Source organism: Perna viridis, chromosome 6, assembly GCF_037379345.1.
Source record: "Perna viridis isolate PV_CMFRI_1.1 ecotype Kerala chromosome 6, ASM3737934v1, whole genome shotgun sequence".
Lineage (NCBI taxonomy): Eukaryota > Metazoa > Mollusca > Bivalvia > Mytilida > Mytilidae > Perna > Perna viridis.
Genome location: NC_142450.1, coordinates 15,456,198 through 15,474,850, shown reverse-complemented (window position 1 = coordinate 15,474,850; position 18,653 = coordinate 15,456,198). Strand labels below are relative to the sequence as shown.

Below are 18,653 nucleotides of genomic sequence, written 5' to 3'. Positions count from 1 at the left end.
TGCAATCAAATGTTTCCAAACAGAAATAGAAATTTACTACAGAATAGTACAACTACCACATAATTTCAATCTCCTGGCAGCAAACATTGTGTTTATTGCCAAAAATACAAATTATAATCATGCATCAAAAAGAAAAGTTATAGGTGTAAGATAAGTTATTAATTAAACATTAAATGAAAATGTTGGCTGCAGAACAAAAATATCTGCACTACAAAATTGATATTGTTTTCATTTTTATCATCTTTTTTTTAAAGAATCTCTGTCAATGTTAACATTAAGATGAATATAATGGGTTATAACATTTGTGATAACACTTTTTCATAATTACTACAGACTGGAATCAAATGTTTGACAAAGTTAAACTGGTACTTAGAAGAGTGGATTCCATGTATATACAATTAAAGTCAGTAGATCACTGCAAATGTTCTTTCAGCATGTATGATTACTTTTCTGCACTGAAGTATAAGGTACAGTCAAAAAAGAAAAACAAAGGCACATTAAGCTGCACTTAGAATTAAAAATGATATTGAAAAAGTTCAAGGTCACCAGCTCAAAAAAGTCTATTTTGACCTTGACCTTTGAACTAACGACCTCAAAATCAATAGGTGTCATCCTAGTCAATAAAGTTTGCATACGTTCAAGTTGATTCAAAACCATCAGTGCAAACTACAATTGACTAACAAATGAATAAAATGGCAGAGATTGAACATCAGAAAACAGAAATTCTTTCAATCAACCAGGTTTACAGAAAAACAAGGACAAATAACCATGGTCAACAATATTAGAAAATATTGTGACTGGTAAATAGTTTTCTTCAAGGTTACACTACAAAAGCACAGTAAACATTTAACAACCTGGATAATAACATAAGCAGAAATTTTCAATAGTTCATAAAACAACCGATCCTTCCCTGGGGACACTAAATAGAACTTGAATTACCCAATAACCTAAAAATTACCCTACCATAGGGCCTCATCTAATAGGTAATGAACTTAACAGCATCACAAGGTATATATATATAGGTAAGCATGTTCACACCTGAGTTGCTCATTTCATATATGATAAACATACAATTAAAAACACAGAATGGGATAAAAGGAAGAACTCAACACTGGATTTATACCTTAATCATGGTGTAAAAAAATCAAGGTAAAATATCTATTTTTCAATAAATTTCTATCAAGTGCATGCAGATTTCTGATGATCAATTAAGCTGTTTATCTTTGTCTATTTTTTTTTCCAAATTTCTATTACAAGCATGTAGAATTTTTATAATCAATTACATGTAGTTTTTCTATCAATCTATTTATATAGGTACATGTATGCCAGTATATTTGTCAGTCAATTAGTTTATCAATGGGTTTTCCGATATTACCAATTTTATTGCTCTGATTACAAGCTCTTCTTATATTGCATGTGTTGAAATCAAAGCAAATAATTTAATAACGTTAAAAATATACAGTGCATGATGTACAGATTAATGCTATTATATTACACTTTCCTAGAATTGCAGTTTTAGTACTGTATCATAACTTAATGGAATGGTCATGTTTTTTTTTGTTTTTTTTTGTTTTTTGGTAATACCTATGAATGTAAACATTTTCTCTATAAAAGAATAATCAAGTGAAGCAAGGTTATAGAGGTAATCAAAAGAATGTAATTCGGGGACAAAGACTAGACATGAAAAACAGACATACACAACAAAAAACATAAAGTAACTAAAATCATACATACAAAGTAACAAAAACAAATGAGCAACTCCGACTCTACTTAAAACTGGGAGCATGAACCAGGTGCACCGGTAGGGTAAGCGTAAAAGAAAGTGACATAAATGAATTCAAAAGTTGCTGAACATTAAGATTTACCAAAAGAATGTCAAATCAAGACTATTTGCTTACAAAAAAGCAAAGCTTTGATGTCAAGTAAGTTTTCAATGATGAATGGTCCAAGAAGGTCACAGTTCCACATTGAAGAAGAGAAAATGAACTTTAAAACTTAACTGTAAGAGACCTCTCAAAAAGGAACCCGCTACTTGCAATTAAACATTGAAGACTATCTTACCTTTAAAGCATAGGACCTTGATTATCATGCTTCATACACATATGATGCAGAAACTTCACTTATAGTCAATCAGTTAAGGAGAAGTTGAACAAACAAGGTACATGGACGGACAGACAGACAGACAGACAGACAGACAGACATGGCGATGTCTATTTAGGAACAAGGTACCTTTGGAGAAAAGACAGGTCTTTGATCTGATTCCTTAACTAATTGAATTTCTGTGTAAAATAGAAAATATATAGCAGACATGCAAAAGAAACTTTGGTTCCTTACAAGGAACTTTATGAATTAAGTACCATTCTGTGTAAGAATCAGGCAATGCATGGCACATCATTTTCCCCAATTTAGTCATTTTTGCTTAAAATACATTCAGTACATCTAGAAAACAAGCAAAAAGCTATTTAAGTTTATCCTGAAGCATCTGTGACGTAGATATTTTTTTACAGCATATATAAGGAAAAAGAAAAAGTACGGGAAAATTTTCCAGCCATTTTTTCCATAGTGCATTTCAACTTAATTTGACTATCAATGTCTTAAAAAGGCAAATTTTACAAACCCTTTGATGGTTACTTCTGGTGGTTATCAGGTATAATTAATTGAATAATGCAATAAAATCTCTGCATTTTTTTTACTTCATGTGCCACACCTTATATACATTTTGCCAGATTCTTAGACAGAGAAGTGCTTAAAAATTTAAGAAGTTTATCTAGGCATAACCTAACTTGCACAAGAATCTATATTTTTAGATATTTTCATACAAAATACATCTATTTAGTATCAAAACAACTGTATAATATACAGGTGCACTTTAGCACATGATAAATATATCCCCCCTTTTTTATGTTTAAAGTGTGATTGTTTTAAAAAATCAATAAATAACAATGAAAAAGGAAGGAAGCTTCCTCCAATAAAGATATTATACCAAAAGATACTAAAATCCATAATATATCATCCAATAATGGTACAAAGAGAAAATTGAGATGACATTGTTATCATCGTCTTCAAAAACTTTTTCTTCATTTTTATGACATTGCCTTTGCCCTTGAATACACGCCCAAAATTGCCCTCCCTTTAATTTGACTTTAATGAATGCTAAGTCCTTGTGTTATCTGAACATAGTTGCATATTTAATACATAGTTTGCTTTGTTTACAAAGGCAACAGATGTCTATTACCAATTTTTTGCAATATTTGTATACACAAATGTCTTTCCGGGATTTCATCATTTTCTGCTTCATTTGTTTATAAATACAGATAGTATTTCATCATTTCTTGCCATACTTGAACTGAGAAGATTAATATCTATGGGATTTTTCCACTTATTAAGGTAAATGTGCAGTTACAAGTTTGGATACAGTTTTAGTTGCTTCTTCTTTTCATCGGCTAGTAGACAGGGGAGGGCGGGGACAGGAGCCAGGAATTAACGGTACAAGAGTGAGTGGGTTGACAAGTAAAAATAAGACGGATATAAATTAAAGTAGGCAAAGTTATCATTTAAATTGGTTAAAATGCATTATTAACACTAAAGTAACAGAAAAGGACTTTTTACTGTGCTTTCACAGGAATTTTTCTCTAAACAATATTCTATCATGTCACCATAGAAACTTAACCAGTTCAGAAAATAGAATTTAAGGATATTAACAAAACTCCATGTTAATATGGTGATTTTATTGTCATACTTTCATCTCCATTCTAAAATTTATGCAACAAAATTGCCCATTAGGAAGAAAGAAATTGAAAATGAGCTGACAAGACAAGCATCACATTACATTTTAAAGCCCAATAAATAGAAGCATAGGATCCATTTGGCCCATTATTATGAGCAATTACTGTGGACTAAAGACTACCATAAAAATCAAACAATGTCATTCTATCAAAACACAAAATAATAAAAGTATCACATCACATATCATTTTTTAACATTACAATCAAAGCTTATACATTTTAAAACATTTTTTTGGAAATTTCGCAACATTCCAACCACAAGTCAGCGACATGGTTATCAAAGTTCAATATCACTCCCATATTAAGTACAAAACCTGTACATCTTAAAACATCATATATACCAACTTATATTGGTCTCCAGCGGTCCAAATCATCGTTGCAAGTCATTTTTCTTTCAAAATTGTCAGCCCATGAAACTTTATGAGATACTTTTACACAATAGATTGACATGGGCTTACTCCAAGATCTTATCTATCAAATATTTTCCCACGGAAATTAAAACATAAAAATTACCTCATAAGGATTTTTACTCTCCCTAGTAATAACTGCCGGGCAAGAATTATATTTTGGTAAGACATTTTTAACATAGTTAAAGAAATATGAAGAGAAGATGTCCATAATTCAAGACATTGATCCCAAAATATTATAATAATTAATGCATCAATAATTAAAAAAAGGGGGCATTTAATGGGACATTAAAAAATACCCCGCCTTTCAGGGAATAGATATAACATTTGTGTCAATAATTCATCCAATCAAACTAAAATTCAAACTTTATCTGTATTTTATGATACTCAACAACTATACAAAGTTTGATAAAGATCCTGCAATATCTTCTAAAGTTATCATTAAGAAACTGTCAGAGGATAGACAGACAGCCGGACACACAATTTTTCTGAGGGTATTACTATATCATGCTGTATATCAAACTAGATTTTGCTAATTTAGCTAGAAGTTTAAAAAAAAAACAAAAAAAAAACCCTGCCAAAATGATTAAATCACCATGAATAAGTATCTTCATCATAGACTACACATTATATAGTGTTAGTCACAAGTATAAATCCATAAGGGTAAAATTGAAATGTGATCCTATGGTCCTTTTCACAAAAAATCGTAAGTGTAATATTAGTCGTAAGTTATGACGTCATAGTAAATCAAAGTAATGTGACGTCACAACTTACGACTAATTTTACACTTACAATTTTTTAAGAAAAGGAACACAGAATTACAAAACTAAGCATCCATGAACATCAGTTGGTTTACAGCAACTGGAAACAGTGGGCAAAATCATGTTAAGGCATACCAGATGTCTGCCCTACTCCCCAACACCCCTTTTGGACTTTTAAAATTGGTTCAGTTTAGACAGGCATTTCACTGGTTTATCCAAGATTAATCAAAATACATTTAAGTTGATATAAAGGGACTTTAAAAAGTGTCTGGTTTAAATAGGTTTCACTCCCTGCAACCTAACCTCAAATCTTTGATCCTCTTTTAGGAGAGCTGCAAAAATATACATACAGTTGATTGCATGACTTCAGTATATTGTTTACAAAAAAGAAAAGACAAACAGCATGCAAGCTTACAACTCCCAACACCTGCAAAAGAAAGTACCCATCCCTTCTGTATCTTAACAGATATATCTATCATAATCAATAAATAGATAAGTTCAGAAGGGGTACAGACTTTCATCTAAGATGTTCTGAGCTCCACACCCATGATCAAAATGGTTACTCCCAAAGTTTTTACTTTTTGATATTGATAAGATGTGTGAATGAAACAGGGCCATAAACTTCAAACTGAATTGAATCTGTGGTTGTTAACTTTTGATAAGCTTACAAATTTGAAAGAGATCACCAATTTTCAAATCGACCAGTCTTAAAATAAATGTGTATCAATTATTGTGAAATTTTATAAAATTTCTTATATAACTTAATAAAAGCATAAATCATTACAATGTCAATTTTTATTATATTTATTTATTTATTTATTATTATTATTATTTTTTTTTTTTTTTTGGGGTGGGGTTATTTTGGAATAGAAAGAAGGGTATCAAATTTTTTTCCACTCCACTACATAGGGCACAGTTTTAAAGTAACCGAAAAGTTTTATAGAGCTGTTGTACAATGAGTTGACAGACAGACAGACAAATTACTACTACACATGTGTACAATAATTTGCCATAAAAAGAATTGAGGAATAAAAGTTACTTAGTATATTGCTGACTGTGTGTTACTATTATAAAAAGAAACAGCGGTTACTACTGTGAAAGTGCTATTGTTCGTGGGGTACCAATTTTTGTGGTTTTCATGGGTAGGCCCAACCAAGAACTTTGGTTCCAAACGAAAAGTAGAATCTCATTGATGTGTATACTGAAAACCTCAAAACCACAGATTCAAGAATAAAAGACATTGTGTTTCTTCCATTACCCATGAATATTGGTATCCACAAATTAAAGGACTTTCACAGTTGTTTATTGCTGACTGTGGGTTATTATAAAGAGAAACAACGGATACTATATTTTCTACAGTTCGCTATTGGAGGTAGATTATATTTAATCTGTGTGTGTTTGATATCATGTAAATTATATAATCATTGTACTGTTTTTAATATTGCTGTAAATGTCAGTGAATTTGAGTTGCAATGATGTATATTTGCAATATGGCAACTACATTTGCGAGTGGTTAATATGCTTGCTCATTTCTTTTTGTTACTTTGTATGTATGATTTTAGTTACTTAATGTTCTTTGTTAAGTATGTCAGTTTTCCATGTCTGGTCTTTGTCCCTGGATTACATTCTTCTGATTGCTGCTATAACCTTGGTTCCCTTGATTATTCTTTCAAATCAATTTAGAAATTATTGCAATTTTATAAATGGCAGTGTTTATTGCAACTATGCTTTAATTGAACACTTGCATTATACTTTCTTTCTTATTTCGATTACTCATCAAATTCCAAAGATAAAGAGTTAAGACCAGTTTGCTTTATTTTTTTTTTAAATCTATTAAGTATATAGGCTCATTAACATATGGAATATATTACAATACTTGCCAAAAAATTGTTTTTAATTTTTGACCAAGATATGCAATATAAACAACTTTTTAACTGTTTACTTTTCATGAACCACTTATATAAATTGCCCATAAGCTAGTGATAGAAGAGTAATTTGGTCATAACTTTAAATCAATCCTTACAATTAAGGGAGGTAGACCTAGGGTAAGGGACATAACTCTTGAAATCAATGATATGTTTGTATAATATTCAATTTCACCAATTTCATATGAAACAGAATGAAATCAGTCCAAGTTACTGTGATGGTTACATAAGACTGGTGTAAAATGCTGAATACCATTGTTCCAGTGATTTGTAAGAGTTGTGTCCCTTACCTTAAATCATCCTACTTAAACTCCACCACTCCAGCACTAATAAAGATAATTAAAACCTTAATTATATTCAAATTACTTTAACAACATACTAGTGGCAGATCAATTAGCTTTATAATGTCACAGGACCAAATTAATTTATACAAAATAATCCATGATGTCCAAAGAAAACCAACCAATCAGAAGGCTTAAAACAAATCAAATTAATTTGTGTTGTCAAAATTTCCAACTCATATCTTTTACATTGTTTGTGACACAAGTCACAGAGCTACATCAATATTGCTAGTACTTTAGTTTTTAGTGTGATGTCTTGTTTTCTTTATCTTCAGGTTTATGTAATCTATCTTATGTGGTTGGCTACATATTTGTCTATGTAGATCTTTGTTTCCAGTTTTTTGTCCATATACTGTTAAAGAACTTTAATTCATGGATACCAATGTTTGAAATTTTGTGGATTAGGGAAGAAACACAAGTTCGTGGATTCTTGAGTTCATGGTTTTTAGGTTTTCAGTATACACATCAATGGAATTCTCCTTTTCATTGGGAACCAAATTTCATGATTTGGCCTACCCACGAAAACCATGAAAATTGGTAGCCCACGAACAATAGTATCATAACTTTCACAGTATATTGAATTTATTGATAAACCATCAGCTTTAGTTCATACCAATTCTCATATCTTTTTCTGGGGCGGATCCAGGATTTGAGTTAGGGGGGGGGCATAAATTGAATTAAGTGCCGTGCAAAGCAAGGCAAAAAATATTATGGGGTGAAACCTGTGGTGAAATTTTTTTTTTCTTACCAATTTTTGTAATGTTAATTATGCTCTCCAGTTACACTTCTTTATTCAAAATGACTTTGAGCCCATACTCCCATCACTCCACTAAGCACAAATTTTAAACCTATTTAAGACATGCTATGCAGATAGTGGAAACATTTTGTCAAATATATATATTCATGGTTGCAAGACCTGTACTTCAAAGTCATAGATGTTCGAAATTTTCAGAAACCTTAAAATCAACCTGACTGTGCTTTGCCTTTTTACATGCACACTCATCCTTTACTCCAATTTGTTCACAATTTGCAGTACAATAAGTACTAAAACAAATTATATTATTACTCCCTTCTGACTTATTAGCATCATTAAAAATCATTAATTGCCCCTATACTCACAAGCACCATCATTTACTCATATCTGACCTGGAATATAATTACCTATTTCTCTCCAAGGCAATTTCCTAGAAAAAGTTCATTCAGTGCAGGCATGGTGTATTTCATGGGGTAAAGTTTATGCATGGAATCATGGATTGGATTCTTGCTGTGGAGTCTCCAAGAGACATTTTGAACATTAATTTTTCTAATGCGATTCATTTATTAATTACCACTTAATTATGCAACTGCAATTAACCTTGAATAACAGCAAGCAAAGCACACCAAAGGATAACCCAGTTACCATGGTGAAGTCATCAAAGTCTTCAAACAGAAAGTTAATATCACCTCAGTCTGAAACCAAATCCTACAATATAGCATACCTATATAAAATCAAGAGGCGGTAATAAGTAACAAAATACTGCAGATTGACAGACTCTGAACACCTTATAGCTTTCGCACAACAGGTGATACAAAAATAAATATTAGATTCTAACTCCACTTCACTATCCCATTCCAAATATCCACTCTGTAAATTGTGCAGTGCAACCAGTGCACTGTACCAATTATCAATAATAGTACTTCATAGAAAACTACAATCAATGACAAAACAACTGATCCTACCACAGATTGTTGCTCACAACACGGAAATGATTTTTATCAGTAAAAAATCAGACTATTTAAAATGCAATTATAATTTTGTTTTCTGTTCTACTGAACAATCAAAAATCAGAAAAATTTTAGTGTTTGGCCCAAAAAAAAGTTAGTGACATATATTATCCAGTTGTAATACAATGAAAGTATTGAAGTTTAAATTGCAATAATAAAATTGTACAATTAGGCATCTGAATTGGCTCAGATGGTACCAATATATAACTCAATACTAGAAAAAAATGCCTGAATTTGTCAATTTAGAAATGAAATTGGATTGCTTTAAGTGTTTTTGATTTTGGACTCATGGTATGGTAATATCAGTTAGTTCAAGTTCTAGTAATTATTGCTGTGCAAATATTGTCCCGAACTTGGTCTGGTTTAAAGACGAACTTGATTTCATGAATCAAACATACCAATCACATTAGAAAAACTGTGAGCAATGCTCACTAATTTAATACCCCCACACTCCCTAATTTGAAAAAATTCACCTAAGAGGCAAACAATGATAATATGTAAAGAAGATTCTGTCAAAATTTCATTCAATTCTATTCAGTGGTGTAGATGGAGTAATGGATAGGAGATGGGTCCCACCACATCCCCATAATAAGACATAGTTTCAAATATCTAACAGAATAAAGGAACATGTCTTTCTCAATTAACTATCAAATTAAAAACCTCTGACATTTCATCAAGTAATGACCATACCACCTCTACCCTATAATCTTAATAATCTTCCTTGCTGTAAAATTTTAATTTCATGTAATAACTCTGAAGCATTCGGGTTAAGGATCTGAGAGGCATATTTTTTTTCTGCTAAGAAGCTGTCTCTTACTCCATACCCTTGTTGCCAGCTGGTAAAAATCTACATTAGCATTTCCAACAGCTTGCATTAAGACTAAATTTAAGGCATAATTAGCAGGGGAAACATTTGATTATACCTGAATTAGAAACAAATTGCTGTTCCGTAAACCAATTTCTTGGCACAGATATCTAATGTTAATACAGCATGAACGATTTGTGTCAAAACATAACATTTCTTCTGATTATAAAACAGTATGTTGGTATTTAGATGTATCTCTCCGAAGTAAGTTCAAACAAACGGCATGTAAACACAAGATATACAATGTACGTAAATGCAACGGCAGGAATATGTAAACAAAAATCTGCAAATACATGTGCAGTAATATCGATGTAAACAAAAATCTTATATTCATTGATATCATCTTTAGGAGATTCCACCTGAATTCTGGTGGTGCCTAATTGTCCAAGGTAAATTCTGTTTGTTGTGTTGTGTCATATTGCTGGGTTTCCTTTGTTTTGAGTTCAAAAGGTCAACATATTGTGGTTTCTTGAAGGGTAGAGCCAAGGCAGTGACTTGCTAGAACAAATATTGATTCTGTTTACGAATAACAATTAATTTAATTACTGTTACAAGTTACGATAATGTGATTTCAGGCTTTAATATCTATGAGGGATGGGGCTATCTGTACTCAAATAACTGATTAAAGCAGTTGCAGATCCAAAAAGTATCCCCTCCCCCCTAAAAAAATGGAATGTTTTTATTTTTATTTGCATGAAATCTTGATTTTTCGCAAATTCTACCACCAAAAAAAACTCTTGCCTCACTTCCCATTGCCTGAAATCATGAATCCCTGCCCCCATTCCCCTGTATTAATGAATAATGCATCCCTATTTTGTTATATGGTAGAAAACTTGACCAATAAGAATGTGTACAGACCTAATTTCAAACAACAATTTTCAACATTCAACAGAAGATGTACCTAATACATTGTATCTACATATAAAAAGTAAAAGAGAAGTTTTAGTCTGAAATACTGTCTAAACTGAACCCTGAATAATCCAAAACACTGTCTAAACCAGATACTTCTCGAAGTCCCTTCATAAGAGTTGATGTGTAATTTGAACATGTGTAAACCAAAACTTTCTAAAAGCAGAGGATGCTTACCCTACCGGTGCATCTGGTCCATGCTCCCAGTTTTTAGTGGAGTCCAACTTGCTCATTTGCTTTTGTTACTTTGTATGTATGATTTTAGTTACTTTATGTTCTATGTAGTGTATGTCTGTTTCCCATGTCTGGTCATTGTCCCTGGATTGCATCCTTTTGATTACCGCTATAACCTTGGTTCCCTTGATTACTCTTTCTAAATTAAACTAATTTTCAGTCCAAAAGAGATTTGGTTTGAACATGTTTCATCATAGTATTATAACTAAAACAATCAGATATTTCTCTACAGACTTCTAAGCTTACAGCAAGTATGACAGACTACAAAAAAAAATGTATGTGGTCAGATAAATATGATGGTATACCAAATATTTAATTGTCTGACAAACTCAAAATCTGTTCACTGTTTCTATGCTTATCCAAATACCATGGGAACAAAGATTAAGCAGAAAAGCTGTTAAAATATATATACCAAAAAACAACAACAAAAAACTGCAGAAAACAACCTTTAGCTACCTCAAAACCAATCCCATTATCTCTGAGCTTAACAAATACATACAGCAAAACAAAGCCCTAGTACGGTATTTGAATACCATATGCATCTCTTGAAACAGCAAATCTGCATTAGCTCTGAGTTTAACCAAATGAACAACATAGCAAAGCCCAATCCTTAGTCCTAATCCAGCTTCAACTACATGCCATTCCTTAAACAAAATTCCAAAATTCTATCAAAAGCAATCTCTTGCAAACTCAGAATCCATCCCAACAGCACTGAGTTTAAACAACAAAGCATGAGTTCCTTAACCTCTTCCATCATAATAAACAATGCCAGTACTTTCTTACCAATAAAAACATCAAATTACATCAACATAGTACTTCATAGCATGACACCTGGCATTGTTTCATAATAGAGGCATCATGAACTGGTAGCACTGCCAAGGGTACCTGTAAACAGGTACTATCAGCAGTCTTAATAACCTAACTAATCCAAACAATGGAAAAACTTGACACTAATCAGCAGTCACAAGATACATGGAATTGTGTCAAGATCCAGACATGTAATAATATGATTGTGCCAATATGTTTATTTTCGTTGAATCTATTGTTTACCATCCAACACCAGATTGTACTGTAATCTAGGTGAAACATACATATATACAGTAAGACCTGCCTTACCTGAACTTTAAAAAATGGAATCCTGCCTTCACCAGATATCTTCTGAGGACCACTCATAGAAGGTTTAATGCCATTTAAAATTCAGTAAACAAAACATCATTAAACAGACATTCTTCTGAGGTTCATATTGAACAGTTTCGAAGCAATTAAAATAGTATAAATCAAATGCCTGTGTAAACCAAATACCTGTATAAGCCAAACAAATTCTTTGGTCAAAACAAAGAACTCTTACCCATATGTCCCCCACCATAGCAAAAAAAGTTAAAGTGCAAAAGTCCTGTAACTCCAGTAAAATTTGTCCATTTACGACACAATATGATCAACTACAAATGGTGACTATCAATCCTACAAAATTTGAACAAAATCCGTCACGCAGTGTCCAAGAAACTGCATCCAAAAGTGTGACTGGACACACTGACAGACATGAATATTTCTACATTCCCTTCAGAGTAGCGATGTGGGACAAAAAAGGTTTTGGTTTTAACAGCACAGGTTTGACTGTATTCATCACACAGGAACCTAAATGGCGCAGTAGCACATTAAACTACTTCAGTAAGAAGTCATATGCTGGTGCCAAATAGTTTTTTTTTTATTATTCACAATATAGTTAACCATAATAACCATATCATTATCTGATGAAGTTGAGAAAAGTACAATTCCCAAAATAATACATGAACACAACAACAGTAGATCAAATTAGAAACGGACTTTGTCAAGATATTTTTGTAATTTTTGGTCCATTTCTGCCTCCTTTGTTTTCTCAAGCCTTGTCAAATATTCAGACTAAAAGAACATGCCACTAAAATTAAGAGGGAGGGGGTCAAAATGAAGGGTAGGATGTAAAAAGAACTGTGTCAAGATCGGAAGGTGTTACCAAATGATTGTGCCAAGTTGTTTGTTTCTGCTTGAATTATGTAGAAATCATGATACCATTTGTATAAAGAACTTGAGAAAGAATAGTTCCAAAAGTAATATGTCAACAACAGGAGGTAGACCTAGGGTAAGGGACACAACTCCTTAAAATCACTGGAAAGTTTGTATTCAGGCTTTTTATATCAATCTTATGTAAGCATCAAAGTAACTTGGATTGATTTCATTCTGTTTCAAATGAAAACTTGAAAGTCTTAGGTGAAATTGAATGTGATACAAACATATTACTGGTTTCAAGACTTATGCCCCTTACCCCAGGTATACCTCCTTAATATAAAGAGAAAAATGAAATGGTTACTGTAGCACATGACATGTGAATTACTGTAAACCAGGAAATGTTTGCTCCATCTTTTTTGTTTTTTTTTTTTTGATTTCTGCTATAAATCTGCTTTTACGCAATTTTAAATTCACGATTGTTCATAAAATTGTACTATGATGTTCTTCGAAGAAAATATTTGCAACAGTTACACATAACAAATCCTGGCGCAAAAATAGCGAAAATAAAACTGCTGCACAAAATTTCACAGTCTGTCTGACATTTCTGTAAAGATTCAATCATATGATGGTACACATGGGTTCATAGTTGTGTTAATCATTTATAATCAAAGATACAAAGTACGAACTGAAGAGAATACCCACTGGCCACTACAGATATTGCTATTTCACAAGTTTAGTATATGGTCAAAATTTAAACTTAGGCACCTACCATTTTCATACTGAAGGGGGCCTAGGATTATTTTGAAAAAAATGAAATTATTCCAAATTTGAGCAAAAGAAATTTTTTTACTCGGCCATGGACAGAAAAAAAAACACGATTCGATAATTTCCCCAATTTATTATCAATGTAGATATTCAAATAAAAGTTTTATCTCTGGATGCTTCCTGCACAAAAGAAAATTTCTAACTCAATGTAAAATCCCAGGCCCTCACTCTGGAAGAAAATGGTCTGTGCTTCAATTATTAAAAAGAAAGTTTTGTCACCAAAGCCTGATATCAAATCTAGTGATGTGACACACTTGTGTTAAGCTTGTGTCAAAATATCATATTATACAGTCCCTGAACTGATCCATCTAACTATTTGATGGATTGATGACCAGTGACTGATTATTCCTTGTGATATCCAACTAAATTTTTTAGCGCCAACTGGTGGATAGAACTACTTTGATTCACCTATGACTACAACTCTGGCAAATATTTCAAGAAGAAATTTTCCTTTGTGCATCAAATTTATTTTTTTAATGTAGGGAAATGACCAAGCAGTTCGGATCGACCATATTCAATGTTCCTTAAACTTTAAGATATTAAACAAACATATTGTACTTAGTAAAATACAAGTAAATAATTGATGTTTAAATATATTGCATTAAGAAAATATAAGTAAACATTGACAAACGAAACAGAATCCATGAAATACATTTACTGCTCAGTGATCGCATGATGCGATCATCGGTGAAATGGATCTGTTTAACGGATCGATGACTGATCAGTGACCGAAGACTGATCATTATTATAGTTGCACGCACTGGTTCAGGTACTGTAACTGTGATATGAAGTTGCACAGAAAAGTAACAGATAGAAAGACATATTATTAGAACAGTAACAAAAGAATGTTAATAGTTGATAAGTGACCCAGGTCCACTTGGAACTGTTTCAAGACAAGATAATTGTAATCATATGACGGTGCCAATTTATTTTTGTGTCAATTGTTTACCAACACTAACTAACATTAACATTAACATTAACATTAACATTAACAGCAGCATAGTACTATATATAACAAACTAATGAGAAAGTGACCCACGAGCAACTTGCTCCATGACTTAAAGCTCAGAACTGGGTTGCACGAAGCTGAATTAAGTCTTATAATTAAAAAGATACTTAAACATGAATTTACTGTTTAAAATAACTCATTTAGATTACAACGAAGTCAATTGCCTAAATGAATTTTCATGGATTTTTTTTGGTGCAACAGAGCAGTCCATGTGTTTAAATGAACAAACATTTCAACAATATCCATTAGCAATTCTTTTAAGTGCAGACTGCTATACTGTCCAAAGTCTTGTATGCGAAAAAAAAAATAAAATAAAATTAATGGTGAAGCTACATTTTCAGAATATACTTTCATAGGGGTAATCAAAAACTCATCACTATTGGATTGCATAGCACAAATGCAGATATAATTTTTATGCATAGAAATGGTATGTCTTCCAGTGTGAACAGAGGCCAAAAGGGCACATAAATTCCCTTCTCCTCTGTTACTAATAGCATAATTAAGACAAAAAGAATCTTCTTTCAATTATATCCTGCTGAATGTATATCCATAACTTCAACAAAATGCATCTTAAATACTTCTTAGCAGATGTTAGATGTAAAGAACATCTTTTGATGACAAAACTTGACTGTCACAGAGAGATACTATGCTTACAAGGTCAAATAGTTGTCATGGTAACAAATTGACATATTTTAGTATGTAAATCAGTGCTCTGAAAACAACTGCATACTGCACCTATTGTACTGGAATTTTCGGAAAGTCAGCCATCATTGCGGTAAGGGATTTTAAATACTATAATGAACAATCATTGTTTCTTAAATTTCTAATAACTTCAAATTTAAGGTTAAAGGTCACCTGGTAGATGCAATCAAAATAAGGGTAATAACAAAATTACTGAACTCATAATCATAAATCTGAAGATTTAAATAACTCATGAACTGGTAAAGTAAAAAATAAACAAACAAAAAAATTAATTAAAATGATCTGGACTTGGTATAAGTGTATCAAAGTGAAATGGTTGGTTAAGCCTGGTTTTATGGCTAGCAATACCTCCCTCCTCCACATTGGCCATAACCTTGTTCCTTTGTTTGTTTTGGCTATTTATAGTGTTTAATGTAATTAAAAACTTGGATTTAAATAGAAAACAACAAATTAATATTGGCATGGATGTCTGCATGTTTTATTAAAGTACAGAACTCTTAGACTCAGTAGGTTTTACCAGACATTGTTGTGACTGACTTGTGGTTATGTGTCAGCATGATAAAACCACCATTATCTTGTACTATCAGTACAGGGCACCAGTACTTCTCTTATATCCCAGTTATATGTAACAATTGCTTCAATTTAACATATAATATGAGGTTTAGGACTAAGATTCAAACGCACCCATACAGAAAAACAGGTAACAAAGCTTTTAAAAAAAAATGTTGCTTTTATGCAGAGATCAAATATGAAGAGTCTGATTGGAAACAGAATTATGTTTTTCTACTCATATTTTTATCAAGTCTGCTTCAATTGGCTATAAATAAACACCTGCAAATGACCACCTAAGACAAACTGGGTGCACTTGAAAGGTAATACAGGAGTATACTAAAAGATTTCAGAAGTGATATCATTAAATAAACAATATTTTTAATAAAAGTTACCGGTTTTCTTGTTTCCTTAATAGTATGAAGGCATTCGAATTGTGGGCTTATAGAAATTATATACACTCCTGTATTGAAAACAATATGGAAAACTGAATTCCAAAACATACCTTGAAAAGGAGGTATGCAAATAACTGTTGTCTTCATCCATGGAATTGAATTTTTAATATTACTTCTCTTCAATGTCAAAAAATGTTAAGTTTATGATAACTGCCCTCCCCCCTTTTTCAGTGGTTCAAGTCCAATCAGATTGGAGCCTTCTTATATCAAGACAAATATTTTTATAATTAAAAAAAAAAAAAAGGCATTAATGGAACACTGAGTGATACCCCATCATATGGTGATAAAGGGGGGGGGGTAAAATGTCAAAAATGGATCAAACTGGAAAACTACATTTGGGATTTTGCTGAAATTTATCTGAATCTGTAAACAATTGTGCAAAGTTTCAATATAATTCATTGATCCATTATCCTGTTATCATCTGGAAACCACTGGGGATGGACAGACACCCAACTTTTCAGAAAATATCACATAATACCAATTTCTGTAGCAAGTATTAAAAGAAATCACCATTTTTTTCTATTTATGAAAGTTATGAGTAAAAATCATAGAAAATTAAAATTATGAGCAAAAATAACTGTATAATTCAAAATATTTTGGAGAGAAGCAGGCCACCCGTTTACATCTACAACCATCCCAGTCAAACTCCTTGAATGCTTTCTGAAATAACACTACAAAAAAATTGCTTAAGTGGGTAATATATAATAATTCAAATTAAACAATTACAAAAAATGTCCGTTTCACAACAGCCACCCATTAATTTTCCTATCAACAAATTAACCCCTCATGATTTAAACATTGCTACCTGCAGTACTCACTTGTAGATTTAATTGACTTTTTCCTTTTTCATTGAAAAAAAATTCAATGCAGCACTGGGGATTCTTAAGTCTCAATTAAGCTTTATAATTGAAACAAAGCACCCTTAATTGTCTAGAGTAATAAATCTGTAAGATTTTACAAAGAACAATATGAGTTATGAGAATTGCTCTTGATCCATAATTGTTTATGAGTTTAATGCCCTAACTAAAATGGGTTATGAGTCTGTATAATGTTGCTTTCTTGTCTGTTTGTCTGTTCATCTATTAAAATTCTTAACTTTTATAAGCATTATAAAAATCAGTTAACTAGCATTTTCAATTTTTGACTTAGCATTGCAAAGTAATCTTCATCTATTGTATAATGCATTCATGGACACAGACAGACAGACAGACAGACAGACAGACAGACAGACAGACAGACAGACAAATAATATATGTATACAAATTGGTGTAATAAATAAGCATTAAAAAAGACATGTGCCCATAATTTCCGAACAAAATCTGACCAATTTTTTAACCCAATGTTAGAAGACTCTGTACTATTTCAGTATAATCTCAATACCAGACACTGCATTAACTCATAACACTTTCATACACTTTAATGCATTTTACTGCATCAAATATTCATATCATGACAAATCAACATGACTTCTATTTCCATGCCTCCCAAAACAATATATTACCCTCGACCTACCACTCCACCCCTGTTTAATTAACCAGCTGCAGTTAATATTGAAATAATTTGATATATAGCAGCAATATGCGATTTGTCTCTCATAACATTTGGAAATTCAGGTAAACACTATCTGCAATTTTAAGATGTAGGTCACTTACTTCTTAACCAACTTTTGTTATAAATTTCAGTTTCATCTGTCAGTCTGTCTGACATCTTATCATTTCCTTGACCAGACTTTAGAAGTGGTATGAGATTTTGACTTTCTGCTAACAAACTTTTGTTTGTTGTTATCACTGTTTGTGCTTTGTCAAAATTTCATTAGTACATTGGTGGATTTTAGTAGAACCTCTAAGTTTTACAGAAATTTTCTTTGTAAGGGAATTTGAATTGATGGTTTAAATGAATTAAACTACAAATACCACCTTGGTACCAAAAGAAAAATAGATTCTTCCACAGCAATATCAAGTTACTGTGAACATCAAGATAAATTAACGGTAACTATCCAAATTGTGTTCAATAAGACAAGTTTTGGCAGAGTAATGTCCCTTGGTATGTTTATTGAATGTCCACATTTTCATTGGAAATTAGAATCCAGGGTTTTGTTTTTAACCGTTATTTCCAGGGGTTATAAAAAAACATAGTCCC

At 31.9% G+C, this 18,653-nt stretch overlaps 2 protein-coding genes across 3 annotated transcripts in view; one reads left to right on the top strand and one right to left on the bottom strand.

The window, feature by feature from the left end:
* Window positions 1-18,653, bottom strand: part of LOC148613816 (activating signal cointegrator 1 complex subunit 3-like) — a 204,081-nt gene that overhangs the window by 33,385 nt on the left and 152,043 nt on the right. The window lies entirely within an intron of this gene.
* Window positions 1,000-18,653, top strand: part of LOC148613819 (mannan-binding lectin serine protease 2-like) — a 43,857-nt gene continuing 26,203 nt past the window's right edge. The window contains exon 1 of one of the 2 annotated variants that reach the window (XM_088587455.1): window positions 1,000-1,149. The gene's annotated coding sequence lies outside the window, so the exon portion shown is untranslated. Of the gene's footprint in view, window positions 1,150-3,344; window positions 3,388-18,653 lie in introns of those variants that run through there. The other variant, XM_088587457.1, reaches the window with a different exon arrangement.